Source organism: Lactuca saligna, chromosome 9 (assembly GCF_052625555.1).
Source record: "Lactuca saligna cultivar CGN05327 chromosome 9, ASM5262555v1, whole genome shotgun sequence".
In the NCBI taxonomy this organism is placed as follows: domain Eukaryota; kingdom Viridiplantae; phylum Streptophyta; class Magnoliopsida; order Asterales; family Asteraceae; genus Lactuca; species Lactuca saligna.
The window spans coordinates 65,595,095-65,612,614 of NC_136425.1; the positions used below are offsets into that span (position 1 = coordinate 65,595,095).

Consider the following 17,520-nt stretch of genomic DNA (forward strand, 5'->3'; position numbering starts at 1 on the left):
TTTTGGTATAAGTAGGATGCTATAATTGAAATAAAAAAAAATTACATTATTTTTATAATTTGAAAAAAAAAACACAAAAAAAAACTATAAAATTGTTTAAAAACTTATATACAAAAACTAGAAAGCTTCTAGTTTTTACCCAAGCTAACTCCAAATTAATTAACCAATAAGTTATATAGTTAACTTATAATTGGAAAAAAAAACACAAAAAAAATTATAAAAATCTTTAAAAACTTATATACATTTTAATCTCGACGGTAAAAAATACAACATAACAACATAATACGTATGTAAAAGTATGTGGTTTTCTTATAAGTAGGATGCTATAATTGAAAAAAAAATACATTATTTTTATAAATTGAAAAAAAAAAACACAAAAAAAAAACTATAAAATTGTTTAAAAACTTATATACAAAAACTAGAAAGCTTCTAGTTTTTACCCAAGCTAACTTACAAGTAATTTTAATTAAAAATAATTAAAAAAATGCATAAATAAAAATTTTTAATTTATTTTTTTCATTTCTTTATTACTTAATTTTTGTATTATTTTAGATGTAAAAAAATGTGGATTGAAAAAAAACAATGCTAATTCTGTATACTAAACTCTAAACCCAAAATTATGTTTCAGCAACATCATGTCTATTGATAAAAGCTGGACTACTAATCCATATCGAAACCATCCCGAGTTCCAAGCAGGACTCAAAGCTTTTATTGAGAAGTCGAAGTTGCACGTTGATAGTAATGGTAAAATCAGATGTGCGTGTGAAAAATGTGATAACCGTTACTTGAAGTACCCGACTGTAGTTGAACGCCATATATTTATAAATGGTTTCAGTAAGGCGTACAAAATTTGGATCTATCATGGTGAATCTTTTATTCCTCCCGTCGTTTTGCCAAGTAACGAAATGGCCGATTTAATCGACGATGTGATGTGGGAGTCGAGAGAAAATGATACCAACCTCGATGAAGGAACCTCGAATACAAGGGGTAGCGGTGTGGATGATGATTTTGCACAGTTGTTGGAGGAAATGGAAACTCAATTGTATACTGGTTGCATCTTTTCTTCCCTTGAGTTTCTAGCAAAGTTAATGCATATCAAGGTGAACAACAAATGGACTGATAGTTCATTGATCAACTCCTTGAGCTTTTGCAATTAGCATTTCCCAAAGGCAACAAGGTTCCCCTTTCACATTATCTAGCCAAGAAGAAACTAAAGTCTATTGGCCTGGGGTATGAGTCGATACATGTGTGTAAAAACGATTGTTGTCTCTTTTGGAAAGAACATGATTCATTGCAAGTTTGTCCCGTTTGTAAAGAGAGCCGATGGATCGATAAAAACACCAAGGGTAAGAAAGTACCTCATAAGGTGTTACGGTACTTTCCTGTGACCCCTAGACTACGACGTTCATCAAATGAAAATAGACAAATCTCCAGAATTCCACGAAGAGTTGTCGGTTCTTGCAATGGGCCCGCAAATGAATGCCTATTCTTACACCGCATGCATAGTCAATGGTGTTAGGTTTATGGTACTTAGTCGTGACACACAACGTACAACACAAAACTCTGGGGTTTTAGCGGTGGTATGCTTGTTGATAACTGGGAGAAGACAGTTGAGTATTTTCAAACTGACGAACACAAAATTGCTTCAGAAAGGAACAAAAAAATCCGTGAAAAGCAAACAACTGTGAATCGTGGGGGTTCGAGCTCGTATAGCAGTACTTGCTATAAGAAGGTACCGTACGATACATGTAATTATTTATTTAAAATATAATCTAATTTTTAAACTTAAACAGAACCTTAAGAGAGTGGAAACATTTCGCAAAGCTCACATCGATAAGAATGGTGTATTTGTTACTGCTGAATCGGAACAACAATATGTAAGTATTTAATTATAATTTTATCATATATTTAAATGTTTATTTATACTTAATTGTTACTCACTTTTGGGAGTTACAGAATCGGTTAGTTGAAGAGCTGCTAGAACAAACTCAAGGTGAAAGTGAGTTTACGCCAACTCAAGAAAGAGCTACGTTCGAGAAAGTATTAGGAGAGCGACGTGGCCACATTAGAGGCATTGGCCGCAAACCTTCTGGTCTCCCGACGATTCCACAGCCTTCGCAACCATCACAACCACCATCACAACCATCACAGGTAAAATAGCAATCTACTTTAGCATCGTAAAATGCATGTTGATTTGGTAGTTTTGGTTTTGTGGTGGTTATTTACTAAAAAGTTTGGTAATTTAGTTTTTGTCCCAAGTGCAAAATATAGCAATGTACTTTGGTTTTCTATCTTACTTTAAAAATAACAATGTATTTTGATAGTTTATGTTATTAATTATGTAGTTGGAAAATATAGCAATGTACTTTGTTTATGTTTGACGATCTAACTTATAATTTTATATATATTGTTATTAATTATGTAGTTGGAAAATCTTCGTGCAATGCTCGCCGACCCGGCATGTAGGGATGAGCTTTATTCGTTTTTTCAATCCCAAAACAATCAAGGAAACGATGGGAACAGCGATGAGGGTATGTAAAGAATGGGTTTTATTTGCATATGTTGTTGTTTTGCTACTCGGATAGTATGACTTTTGATATTTAATTGTATATTGGATGTTTGTTTGACACTATTATGTTTGATATTTAATAGGATGTTTGTTTTGTAATTAGCGTCGACACTATTGGTTTTGATATTTAATCGAATATTGTTATTACCGGCGACACTTTTACCTGCGATATTATCACCGGCAACGAAAATCGTTATTTAAAAAAAAATTGAAAAACAAATTACCGGCGACACTTTTACCGGCGACAGTTATCATTACCGGCGACAACTTTTCCCGGCGACACTATTAGCGGCGACATATGTCATTACCGGCGACAATATTATTAGCGGCGACAATTGTCAGTAGCGGCGACATACTAATAGCGGCGACTATTATCTTTAGCGGCGACAAGTTGATCAATAGCGACGAGTCAGTACCGGCGACTCATTACCGGCGACGCGTCGCCACTATTATCATTACCGGCGACATTTGGGACTTTTACCGGCGACTTTTGTCGCCGGTAATGGCCTTTTTCCTTGTGGTGTATATATATGCTTATAGGCAGTAAATCATTGTATCTTAATGTATGTTGCTATTTTGATCTCACGCTGAAATCACACAAAGTAACAAAAATATTAGTCTATGATTTTCCGGCATGATACTGACTAACTAAGCTAGAAGAAACTCATGCCAATGTACAAAATCACATTCATTAATTTCTACCTATCAATAAATCAAGTTAGTTGCTCTTCATTATGATCATTCATTGATTCTAGAAACGCTCGATCCTTAACTTTGACAAACTCATGATGGGGATCCATCATGTACTATAAAACCTACTAACTTTGATGTGGTTTACGTGTTATGATTACAAACCTCTTGTAGATGGTACCACAAAATATGAGTAACCATACTACAAGAGTAAGAGCTACCGACATTGTAAAACATATGTTGTTACAATCAGTTTGTATGTTAGTGGTAATAATACACAACCCATAAGAAATTATTTAGAGAATAGGTTTACACGGAAGATGTTGTTCCCTATGAAATATACATATGGATATCGATGGAATGCATGACTAAAATTAGTAAATCTTTTTCTAAATCTTTTTTACTTTCAATTAGCCATATTAAATTCTAGAGAAATATAGATACACTTTTAGAGAGAAATCTCACAAAAGGCAGATTTTGATGTCAAGCTAAAAGCAAAGTTGTTTGGATGGATCATGTAGGGAAACATCTTCAATGACATGATATGCGTTTTGAGTTTTGACAATAAAATATTGTTCTAGTATATGAGGTTTCTATTAAGGTTGTGATCCTATCTAGGATCGTTTTTAGGTTTGTAAGATCGGGATCGGAATCTTCAGATCCTACAAATAAAAGATTATTAAAATTTATAATTTTAAAACATGAAAAATATTTCAAACAATTAATTTTTTGTTTGAACGATATAAAAACTTTAAAATATTAGTCATAAGTCACAACACAAAATAATAAACTATAAATTAAAAAAAGGTAAAAACATAAAATGGTAAAAAAAAAGTTTCATTTGCAATATATATATATATATATATATATATATATATATATATATATATATATATATATATATATATATATATATATATATATATAACAAAAACAGTGGAGGGTAGGATCGGATCGGATCTCGATCCTACCTGCGATCCTACCCCAAATACGATCCGTTTACGATCTGACTCATTTTTCATACCTAGGATAGTAGGATTGTAAGATCCTACAATCAGTATCGCGATTTTGACAACCATGTTTTATATGTTTATGAAAAGATTTTAGTCCAACGGTATCAGGTGTTGTTCTTGCTTTTTGAGAATGAGGGTTCTGATCTTGTTAGAGACATATGTTGTATTTATGAGTAATTTAGAGTATATTATATATATATATATATATATATATATATATATATATATATATATATATATATATATATATATATATATATATATATATCGGGAGTGGTTCAAATGAGAACCCAAAAAAGTTAAGAACCCTAAGAATCATTTTTTAAATGTTTTCATTAAGTAAATTATGGATAAATCGAACATTAATATTATATTATACAAACTTTTTCATTTTCTGGTTTACAACAAGTTACCACGTGCTATTAGATAGCCGTCGAACCACCATCGGATCGTCGCCAGACCACCGTTGGACTACCATTGGATTAACATTAAATTCAATGACATTTTATGGCCGTATTCACACATTAATAGAACAAAAATTATATTTCTCATTTATTTGGTAATACATTTTAATTTTTGCAGGCAAATATACGAAGTTTTAATAAAAAATAGATTTATGCCTTCATAATTTAAATCCTTTTTTGTATAAATTGTAGATTTCTTTAAAAAGTATATTCACAGTTTAAAATATAATATTCATAGTTTAATAAACATATTAATTCATTAATACACAGTTTAATGTTTTTATGTATACATTCATTCATATTTTAACACAATATTTATATAAAATATACAACTTAATATAATCCATATTTAGTTTATTGCATAAAATTCACAACATAACATCATACAATTCATTATATAGTAATACATATATTCAAAAAAGTCAAACCAAACTCTACCACCACCATTACGAACTACAACCACACGCCACCATACGACACCACCAACCATCTATGCCACCATCCTAATCATCATTCTTTTCCATGATCTATACATAAAATCATTGGTTAACAACTCAAATACTATATTCACAATTTACTAAACGAATTAATTCCCTTATTCAGAGTTTAATGTAAAGTAGTTATAAAAACTAATACATTCTTATAAATTTATACAACAAAAAAAAATACATATATTCATTTAAAAATTAATACAAAAATTCATACATAAATCATGCATATTTTAAGACATTATTTATTAAAAATTTACAACTTAATACAACTAATTCGTAATTCAGTATACAAAATTCACAACTTAATATAATAAATTTTCATTTTAATGCACAAAAACTATACATGCACAACCATATTCTTAATTTGAAACTTACATTTATATCTTCAGATCTATATGCTAGTGTTTCTTTCAAATTCATTTACATAAGTATTTGTAGTTAGTTTTTACATATTATATTCAAAATTAAATAAAATTATACTTGTGTATAATATTACTTCACTTTATCTTTCAGAGGAAGACAAAAAATTTATAAAAAAAATCACAACTTAATATAGGAAGACAAAAAATTTATAAAAAAAATCACAACTTAATATAGTGAATTCACAGTTTATTACACAAAATCCACAGCTTAATATAACAAATTCATAGTTTAATACATATAAATTATGCATTCACATATACCTTCAGATCTAGAGGCAAGTGCTTCTTATAAAAAATAATTTACACAATATTCATAATTTAAACTTTATATACTTTATTCAAAATTTTAGAAAATCATATCAATGCATAAATTCTTCTTTCATCTCATGTTTTAGAAGAAAACACAAAACTCATAAAAAAAATACACAACTTAATACAATCAATTCACAGTTTAATATATAAAATTCACAGTTTAATACAATAAATTCGTAATTTAATTAACAAAAAGTATGTATTCACAATGTTATTCTCAACTTAAAACTAATATTTGAAGACTTTCATTCATAGTTTAATAAAGCAGTTTAGGACTCTTATTTATATAATTCATAATACCAGCTTAAGACTATCATTCATAGTTTAATACAACTAACCAACTTATAAAACCATTGATATATTTAATCAAACATTGTGCAAAATTTAAGAATAAATAATATTTCAATCTTAAAATTCTACATAATTAATCTTACTTTAAAAGTTCATTTACATATACTTATATATTTATGCAACTTGTCGATAGATCAAAATTATTTTGTTTATTAACTATTCGTATTTCCTTATATATATCAGACTAGGTATATGTAAACAATAAAAAAAAAAAACTATACCTCATTATTATGCTTCTGTCTTCAAGTAGATGGCATAAATTAAGTATGGAGAATTGCAAAACCTTTACCACTCTCCGTCTAATCACCTGCACACATACTGCACACACATATAACACATACCTATACCTTACATCTCCACAACATTATCGGAGAAAAATGTCTCTGATTTCTCACTTATTGCAAATCTAAATTTTTTTCTTTTAACGATAATGCTTGAAATAACATGAAAAGCTCTTTGGAACATATCTCTGTCAGAACTTGTGATCAAAAAGCACACCTGATCGGTTGAACTCACCAAGACGCTAACAGTAGTTGGAACACCTCATCGGAAAACGTCAACAGAAAAGCATCGCAAACTCATATCTGATTTGCTGATAGTTTAAAAAATAACATTACTGGAAAACTTTCAGGGATGTCGATTTCTGGTAGTTGACAGAGGAGACGGCGACGAAAGAAGTCGACGGAGGAGAAGAAAGGGAAGAGATCTGGCAGAAATCGTAGATCTAATCTCGTTGATAAGAAAAGGAAGACATGGTGGAGCATATACAAAGTGGTGGTGGATCCACATTGAACCACACACTCCAGATCTAGATTTGAAATGCTCAAACACATCAGGTGGTGTTTCACTTATAAATGAAGAGAAACAGATGGTGGCGACATATGACTGTGACGAAGGTCGAAAGTGTAGTTTTCTTGTGTTGGGTTTAGGGTCTTACTTGCATAATAGATTGGCTGAAAATGCTTGTCAATCCTTTGTCCCAAAACATCTCCCACTGCAAAGTCAATAGCATCACACATTAGCTCAAAAGGAAGGCTCCAATTTGAAGCTACCATAATAGGTGAAGTGGTCAACTTTTCTTTCAACAAATTAAACGCATCAAGACATTCTTTAGAAAAGTTGAATGGGGCGTCTTTCAAAAGAAGTTGAGTCAAGGGTCTTGTGATCTTCGAAAAGTCTTTAATAAAACGCCTATAGAATCCCGCATGGCCTAAAAAGCTTCTTACCCCTTGACATTTGTTAGAGGTGGCAATTTGGCTATAGTGTCCACCTTTTCTCTATCCACCTCTATCCCCTCCTTGAGACCTTGTGTCCTAGCACAATTCCTTCCTTCACCATAAAATGACACTTATCCCAATTAAGGACAAGGTTGGTCTTCTTACATCTTGCTAACATTAGATCCAAGTTGGACAAGAAATCCTCAAAAGAGGACCCAAAAACCGAGAAGTCATCCATAAAAACCTCCATAAACTTTTCGATCATATCATGAAAGATAGCCATCATGCACCTTTGGAAAGTAGCGGGTGCATTGCATAACCCAAAAGGCATGTGTCTATATGAGAATGTTCCACTCGGGCATGTAAAAGTGGTTTTCTCTTGGTCTTGTGGGTCGATTGGAATTTGAAAGTACCCCGAAAACCCATCGAGAAAACAATAATAAGGATGACCAGAAAGCCTCTTAAGCATTTGATCGATAAAAGGCAATGGAAAGTGATCCTTGCATGTAGCTTCATTTAGCTTCCTATAGTCGATGCAAACTCGCCACCCGGTTACCGTCCTTGTTGGAATTAATTTGTTGTTTTCATTAGCTACTACCGTCATACCTCCTTTCTTCGGAACCACTTGGACCGGACTCACCCATGGACTATCGGAGATTGAATAAATGATTCCGGCATCTAGTAATTTCACCACTTCCTTTTTCACTACTTCTTGCATGTTCGGGTTGAGTCTTCGTTGGCGTTGCATTACAACTTTTGACCCATCTTCTAAGTTAATTTTGTGGGAACAATAGGCTAGACTAATTCCCTTTATGTCAGTTATCTTCCATGCTATAGCACCTTGCCTCTTCTGTAATACACCCACAAGGCTCTCCTTCTCATGTTTGGCCAAATCAGCAGCTATTATTACAAGTTTTTGTTGGCCATCTTCAAGAAATGCGTACTCCAAGTGATTTGGTAGTGCCTTGAGCTCAGTTTTGGTGCTCTGAATGTTGAACACGTTGAGTCCAAAGAGGGAACTCGTCGAGTCCGTTGTAATACTCGCGACTATTCTGGGTTCTTCAGACAGACTCGCCGAGTCCATCAGGGCTACTCGGCGAGTCGAAATTTCTGTACTTCTGATCAGGTTATTATAATCAGCTTCCTCGAGCAGTCTTTGTAATTCCAGCAGGTCCCTTTCAGCATCAAACTCTTCTTCAAATGAGATGGTGGACTTGCTTGGGTTATCTTCATTCCAATTCTTCTAACAATTCTTCCAACATTTTAATCGAAATGTCATGTCGTCCCTACTCCTTGCATGCTTCATGGCTTGATCAACTCCGAAAGTGACTGATTCGTCTCCTACCCGAAGGGTAAGTTTAGAATCTCACATGTCTACAATAGCACTTGCTGTATTAAGGAAAGGTCTGCCTAATATAATCGGGACTTGGGGATCCGCTTCCATGTCTAAAACTATAAAGTACACAGGGAACACGAACTTGTCCACCTTCACCAAAAGAAAGAACTTCACAAATTCCCCTAGGAAATGTAACCGTCTTGTTTGCTAAGTGTATTGCTATATAAATGGGCCTTGGCTCGGGAAGATCTAGCTTTTTGAAAAACGAGTAAGGCATTAGATATACACTTGCCCCTGAATCAGCTAGTGCATAAATGGTGGCTAAGTTTCCAAATTGGCAGGGCAATGTTAAACTTCCCAGATCATCTTTCTTCTTAGGAAGTTTGTTCAACATTGCAGCTGAGCAGTTCTCATTTAGGACCACCTTCTTCACTTCTTCCATTTTCCTTTTATTAGTTAGAAGCTCCTTGAGAAATTTGGAATATTTTGGCATTTGAGCAACTGCTTCTATGAATGGTATATTAATTTGAAGAGACTTTATGTGTTATAAAAACTTCTGGTAGTCTTCTTCATTCTTTTCATGTCTAGCTCGAGCTGGATAAGGCAGCGGAGGCTGATATGGCTTAACAGGAGGTTTATTTTTCTGTTCAGGTGTCGGACACGTCGAGTCCATATGGTGGACTTGGCGAGTAGGGTCTGGGTTTTGCTGGGTCTTTGGATCTTGATTCTGCCCTTCTGCCTCCTTCTCTTGCACCGCTTTTGGATCTTCGTTCTGAATAGGGGCCAGAGGGGTTACAATCTTCCCACTTCTAGTTGTGACAATGTTTATATGTGCACCTTTCGGGTTACTTTTGGTATTGCTCAGTAGTCCACCCGGTCTTCTCTCATTTACTTGGTGTGCAAGTTGCCCTAGCTGCTTATCTATGTTGAGGATAGAAGCTTGCTGATTCCTAAGCAAAGCTTGTTGATCTTTTATCATAAGTTGGTGTTCTCTCAACATATTTTGTTGATCTTTAAGTGTAGCATCGATATCATTGTGTCATTTTTTGGATGTGGCTACGAATCTTGTAAGCATCTCTTCCAAATCAACCCTTTTTTTCCATAACATGTTCCTCCTTTTGATAGAAGCCTCTTTCTTTTTGCTTGTATTTCTCCTCCTTTGCCTTTTTGTACTCGTCATACGGGAGCCATTCCTTCTTTGGTTTTTGCCAATTATCATCAAATCTGTCGCCACTTGAATAGAATACTTGAGCCTTCTTATTTCCATTCTCATCCAAATCACAATCCTTAGTGAGGTGAGGTCCTCTACAATTCTCACATCCTACCCGAATAACATGGATTGTTTGATCCACTTAGTCATCCTCCTATCTAAACTATCTAGTGTAGCCATCATTGCAGCCATGCTATCGTTAACAGTGTTCACTACCCCATACTTACTTCATTTCGTGGGTTATGATATTCTCTAGAGTGTTTAGAGAATTCCTCAATTAATTCCTTGATCACCGGGGGTGGCTTCTTGGTGAGCGGTCCTTGCGAGTCAAGAAGCTGCCTTGTAGTCACATTGACCCCATCATAAAAGATAGAGACTTCTTGTTGGCTATTAAGATCATGATGCGGGTAATTCCTTAGTAGACCTTTGTACCTCTCCCACGCCTCATAAAGGGATTCTCCGGTTTGTTGTTCAAAGTTGGCTATAGCTTTCTTCAACTTGGCTATCTTTGAAGGTGGGCAAAACTGCTCAATAAATTCTTCTTTCATCTTAGCCCATGTAGTGATGGATCCGTGCGGAAGATACTTGAGCCAATCCTTTGCAGCACCCTTAAATGTAACTGGAAGCATACAAAGCAGCTGGGTTTCGCGAGTCACGTTTGGAACATTAAAATAATCAGCTACATTATTGACTTCATCCAAGTGTTTGTAGGCATCTTCGTGGTCTTTTCCATAGAAGGGGATCTCTTTGATTTGAGCAAGTATGTGACCCTTAAGCTCAAAAGTAGAAGTTACGGGAATTGCGGGTTGCACAAGTCCCGGGCCGGTATCATCTTGTATCCTCTTCTTCCATTTGCCCATGAGGACTTCATCGATGTTTTCCATGGTGTTGTCCAAGTCTCCTTCTTGATCGTTTTCCTCTTCGTATTCGATTTTGTAGTCGTATTCAAATTTGGCTTCTTTTGGATTGTCCTCAATATCTTCTAACGTACTTTCTTTGCTCTTTCGACTGCTGGTCTCTCCTAGTTTCTTGTTCTTTTTCTTCCCAAAAACCGTCTTCAAGCTAGTCAAAGGTGACTTCTTAGGTGTATTCGAACTTTCAACGTCCTTGCCTTTGTTTTTCCCCAATGCGGATTCTGGGTCTTCAAAAGGGGGAACCAGGGGTGTGTTGGATCCTCTGGTCATGAAAATCCTGCAACAAAACAAGAAAAACACATAAAAATAACAAAAAAAAAAAAGCAAAATGCGACGGACTCACCGAGTAGCTTCGACTGCACTCGGCGAGTTCAAGGCAGAAATGGAAAAATTTTCTAGTTAAATTTCCAAAACAGAAAACTATAAAAACTAATCCTAATAACTAAATTACCTAAAAAAATAACTTTGTGCAAGATAACTCTCACACAAAGGATCGATAAAACTAGAAATTAGTGCTGATTTTTGAATTGTTCCCCGACAACGGCGCCAAAAACTTGATGTGTGTAAACTCAACTAGTTTTAATCCTACTTTTAATTATAAAATCGACACACAAAAGGCAGTGGACCTATCAATTATGGTATAGTTAAATAAGTAGGGTATCGAACATAGGAAATGGAAAATTAAAACTAAAAACTAATATTATATAAAGAACAAGTATTAAATAAGGGGTTTTCTCTAGTTTTACAAGACTAGAAACTTAATTAAAAATACTAACACTCAATTTAACTAGCTAACAACTAAAACACGAGATTACCAAGTGAATTCAATAATAAAGAGGACTTCTGTTTAGGTTCGACTCATTTGTTCCCATGAATGATTTCAATGTATCGGATTAATTCTTTATTGGCTACCGATTAAGATGATTAGATTCACGTTCGTTATTACTAATCCTTAGAAAACAATTAACTCAAGCAATGGCCAGTTACCAAAATTAACGGATTTTCTAGTTATTGATTCGGGTTAAATAAGACTTGTAATGGTTAATTGAATTGGCCCTTCAATTAACCTCTTGTTGATATTCATCAAACAAACTCACACATTAACTTACTATTATCTAGTTAATTCTAGTTTCACGTTCGCTATTCCTAAACATACAATTATGTGGTCATTGATAAATTATATGAAATTAATAACTAAGAGATGTTCATGCGATGGAAAACATAAGTTATGTGGGTATGAAGTTAATTCTAGTTTCACGTTCGCTAGCACATAAGGTTCTTTAACAAGCTTGATAAAACATAATCACCAATTAAAATTAATTCTAATCAAGTAATCAATCCATGTTCACAAATTCATCTACCCTAAACAGAAGTTACGAGTTTTAGCTCATGATTGCAACAAACATAAAGTGAAAACGAAATCAAAGTGTATAAACCTGATTCAAATCAAAAGGTTATTAAGAATAAACCAAAATTGCCTTGATTCTCTTCACAATTGAATATAGGATTGATGTTGCAACTTCTCACGTCCTAGCAGTGCCTCCAGTCATTCAACAATCTCCTAGGGTTCCAGAAAAGTCCTCAATTCGGGTTTGTGAGTTATATTTATAGTTTTCTCAAAACAGGGGCTACTCGGTGAGTCCAATGACCTACTCGGCGAGTCCTTCACTTAAAATCCGTGTGCGGAAAAGATTCCACGTGTTGCTTCGCGAACCTTCACCTCTACTCGTTGAGTAGACGATCCTACTCGGCGAGTAGCTTCAAAATTAAGTCTTTTTATTCTTTCTTTTTTTTTCCCAAGCTTCCATCCATATCTCCTGCTTCCGAGCTTCTTTTTTGGACAGAAAATATAATTTGCACAATATTAAGTATCTTTTGTCCATAATATGCAATTAATTAGCCAATAAATGATAAAAATCCAACATAAAATATAGCTAAATATGCAAATATCAGTTGCCCTATGATTTCGCAGGAAAATCTCCACCTGAAACTCGATGAATGAAGCAGGATATGGCGAGGGATGTGCTTGGGATTCAAAAACATAAGGAAACAGGGGGGAAGTCAGAGGTTCTCGGCTAACTTTCTTCTTTGGTGAACAAAACTTACTACCTTGTCCAAACTGGTGAAACAAATCACAAGTCGTCTTCTTCACTACTGTTACATAATCATTCACTGATGGTTTGCAAAATCGAATTAAACAAAGTATAGGTGAAACAAAGCATAATTCGGATCAAATGTTGTATGTTCTTATGTACCAGTTTAGTTAATGGGTGGTGCAGAGCAGGTAAGAACTGGTGGATAACTCATTCATACTATGTGTTTGTTGAAATGCTTGAGCACAAATCAAACCTAGTACAGATAAAGATATTTTGCGTAGCCAAGAAATCATTTTCCTGATTCATATCCGTTTTTGTTACTGTAATCGTGGATTCATATAAATATTTTTGGAGATGATGTTTCGTCATTCTCTTCTTGATGAACATTGTTTTGCTGATGAACTTGTAATTTTTTTTTGGGTTTAAACAAAGATTCATTGTGTTAAATTAGTGACTTTTTGAAGGTCCTTCAAGTCTGTATGTGTATGAAATATGTCTATGTGGTTTAAGTTTTATAGGTGAAGACAAAGAAGAAGACCATGGGGATATGAGTGAGAAAAAGAGAGAGACAGAGAGAGAGAAAGAGAGAGAGAGAGAAAGAGAGAGGGATTAAATAATTATATTTTCTTTTATTTTTTTTTAAATAACAAAAAACTTCATAAATGGTCCTTGTGGTAGTGAAAAGACATAAATGCCCTTCACTTAACAGCCAAAAGTTAACAGAGTTAGTGAAAATGACCATTTGTTAAAAGTTTGAAACCATAGGAACCATCTGTAAGGTTTTTATAAATTAGGGACTAAACTTCATATTTTCAAAACCACAGGGACCATTTTTGAAGTTTTGTCATATATATATATATATATATATATATATATATATATACACACACACACACACACACACACACACACACATATATATATATATATATATATATATATATATATATATATAGGGAAAAGTGAATATACTCATAAGGGTATATAAGCTTAGGTACCCAAACACACCATAATACGTCGTTTTGTTTAATATATTCATTATAATGTTCTTAAACTTCAACCCCTAACTTGATTTAATTTCAAGATTTTCGAAATTTCACTATTATTTTTCTCTTATGTCACATCTTTTTGTCGAGCACTTATTAAGTTATATTTATTGTAGTTGAAAATGAAAATTAAGAGGAAGATAAATGTGTAAGTTATAAACATAATGGAAGTAAATCAATTCAGAAGTTAAATAATAAGAACATTAGACAATTATAATATATTATATGATACAAAACGACGTAGTATGGTGAGTTTGGGTACCTAAGCTTATATACCATTAAGGGTATATTCACTTTCCCATACATACATACATATATATATATATATATATATATATATATAGAGAGAGAGAGAGAGAGAGTTAGGTTCATATGTTTCCAATTAGTATTGTATGCCTCTAATAACCAATCAGAATTAAGCAAAAATAAATTCTATAAAAAAAATAAAAAGAGTATAATAGTAATCTTGACTACACTAATTATTGTAAATATTTAAAACACTTAATATCCTTTAAGTCAGGGAAATTAGTTTTTGATCTCTATAAAACAACCCATCGACCCCTTTCTCATCAACCAGTGGCTTCATTCCTTCCCTACCTCTGGCGCCCTCATCTTTCAATCCCCACCATCGCCGCCACCTTCTCCAATTGAAGATGACATCTCTAAATCCAAGCTTCTATCGAGGCGCACCTTAATTTTTCATATGTAACAGAAGGAAACCTTAACTCTCCCTGCTTTGCGATTTTTTGATTCACTTTCCAGGTAATCATTTTATAGTTCTAGGGTTTTAATTTCCTTCAACATCTATAATTATAAGATATTTTTTTATTAATTTCTTGCCTACGTATTCACTATTTTCGTCCACTAGAGAAGAAATCCAAAACAATAAAGAATCGACTTATATTTGTGTTTTTTTCCTGCTTTTTTTTTTTTTTTTTTTTTTTTTTATAGAAATTGTGTTTTGCTTTTCTTCCTTTCCCATGATTTCATGAATCTTTATCATGCTTTCGGTGCAATTTCTGTTGTTGTGAAGGTGTTTGGTGTTTAATACAACTTGTTGAAGGTGTTTGTCATTATATTTCAAGGTAAAGCTATGACAATTGGATAATGCACAAAAGGTGTTCGATAGAATGCATAAGAGATGTTTTAAGCTAAATTCTCGGTAATTAACTAATTCCATATTTAAAACATACTTTCTAGTAATTTTTACAATCAGCCTGCTTGTGAAATATTTGTCCAGTTGTGTCTGTAGTAAGGATGAAATTTCCAAACAAATATTGCTAACACACCCATGTATTATGTCATATTCTATGTATTCTACCAGAATACATATCAAGATTTTGAAGAATCTATGCATTATTAAATTTGTAATTCTCAGTAGGATACCATTAGTGTTTGTTTTTTACTTTTTCTCTCTTGCAAAGTATAAAAAAAAACAATTGGTCTTTTTTGTAAGACAATAGTCTATTATGATGTGAAAGTTGAGTATCAGGTGTGAATGGATTTGTGTGTATTCTGTCAGCATTTATTTATATAAATCCATTCTTTCAGAATGTTTGTATTCTAGCAGAATATATTTTATGTATTCTTCCAAAATTTACAAAAATTTTTTATCAACAATATTATTTTAGAATGGATTAGTGTTTTTGTTAGATTTTAATGGTTTTTTTTTTAGGTTTTAAAAAGTTTGTCATTCATGTGGAAAAGAAAGAAAATATGGAGAACAAGAGTGTCTTATAGTTGAATGTATTCCGCAAGAATGTATAAAATGAATCTAAGCAATATTATTTTTTCAGAATGAATTAGTGTTTGCTGTTAGATTTTGATTTTTTTTGTAGCATTTGTGATAGGAATGACTTGAAGATCTTATAGGAATGACGTGAAAAATGAATCAAAGATTGATTATACTCTCAGTTTAAGAATATTATTGTTTTTTAATAATTACACTTGTTATTCTTTCAGAATGTTGTTATTATTCAAGAATGTTCTTTTTGTATCACAATCATAGAATATAATTATTTGATATATTATTGGTTCAAGAATCGTTTTTGTATATTGTTTCATAATGTACTTATTCATGTTTTTTTCTTATTTATGTATTCTTAAAGGATATCATAAACTGTTATTTTAAGAAAATGTCATTTTAAAAGAATTTCATTCTAAGAGAATCGCATTCTGACATAATAGAATAATTTATAATTGGTTATGATTACAAATTAAATTAGATATGAAATTGAATTAATTTAAAAAAATCAAAATTATCCTTTCAAATTCGAAAATTTTCTTTTTTAAATATAGGTAATTGTCTAAAATACCCTTATGTTGAAATTTGTATGATTATATGGTAGATGTTGTCGTATTGTAATATCATACACTCTCAGATCATAACCATTGATTTTATTTCAACCGTTGGTCCAGATTTATGCGTACGTGCACACAATACTTGTTAGTGTATATATATATATATATATATATATATATATATATATATATATATATATATATATATATATATATATATATATATATATATATATATATATATATATATATATATATAAGTTACAACCGAGTAGAACTTTCGTAACTTACACAAAAAGTAACATTTGTTTAACATAAAGGTGTTCATGTCACTCGATGAAAGTATAAATAGTTCATACATATAAATGTTCAAAGTTTTCTAGTTCCAAGAGAACTCCCGAATTGATGACAGGGTTTGCTTCTTTCTTGCGTTTTTTTCTTTATATGTTTCTATGAATAAAAAAACCTTTTTTATCGTAACATTCATCGTGACTTAATACATTTAATCCAACCATTTTATAGGGGATTAAAAAAGATAACAAACAACATTCTGAAAATATATCATCATCTTACATTTTCATTACAATTCTTATATTGTAGAAGATTCGGTAGAGTGGACAATACAAACAAATAAACATCATAATTATGCCAATAAAATAATAATAACATCAACAGAATTGTAGAAAAATCCATTAGAAAACTTGAAATTAATTGTATATGCCTCAAATATATATTCACATCATATACATTCGTATAGTTTATGCATCTTCAATTTTTTTTGAAGCATTTAATCCACTACACAACCACCCATAATGCTCATAACTTTATTGATATAATCTATCAATATGACCAATCATTACAAGAAAAAAATCAATTTTCCTAAGGAAGGAATCTATTGTAAAAGGCTGAAATTCTATTTCAAATGACGAATAGTTATGGAATTTTCAACGACTCATTTCCGTCCAAATAAAACGTCTAACGAAGGGTCTACATCAGAAACTGTAACTTTGTTGCAAATGTGACAACGGAATGAAATTTGTAGTAAAGGTTGTTCCGTCGTGCTTTCCATAGACGAATTCCATTAAGAA

General features: G+C 32.5%; 1 non-coding gene across 1 annotated transcript; it reads left to right on the top strand.

Moving 5' to 3' along the window:
- The first annotated feature begins 10,468 nt into the window (after positions 1-10,468).
- On the top strand, positions 10,469-10,575 carry LOC145019110 (small nucleolar RNA R71). Its single transcript, XR_013667429.1, has one exon. It is a non-coding gene; the product is annotated as a small nucleolar RNA R71 (small nucleolar RNA).
- The last annotated feature ends 6,945 nt before the right edge of the window (positions 10,576-17,520 follow it).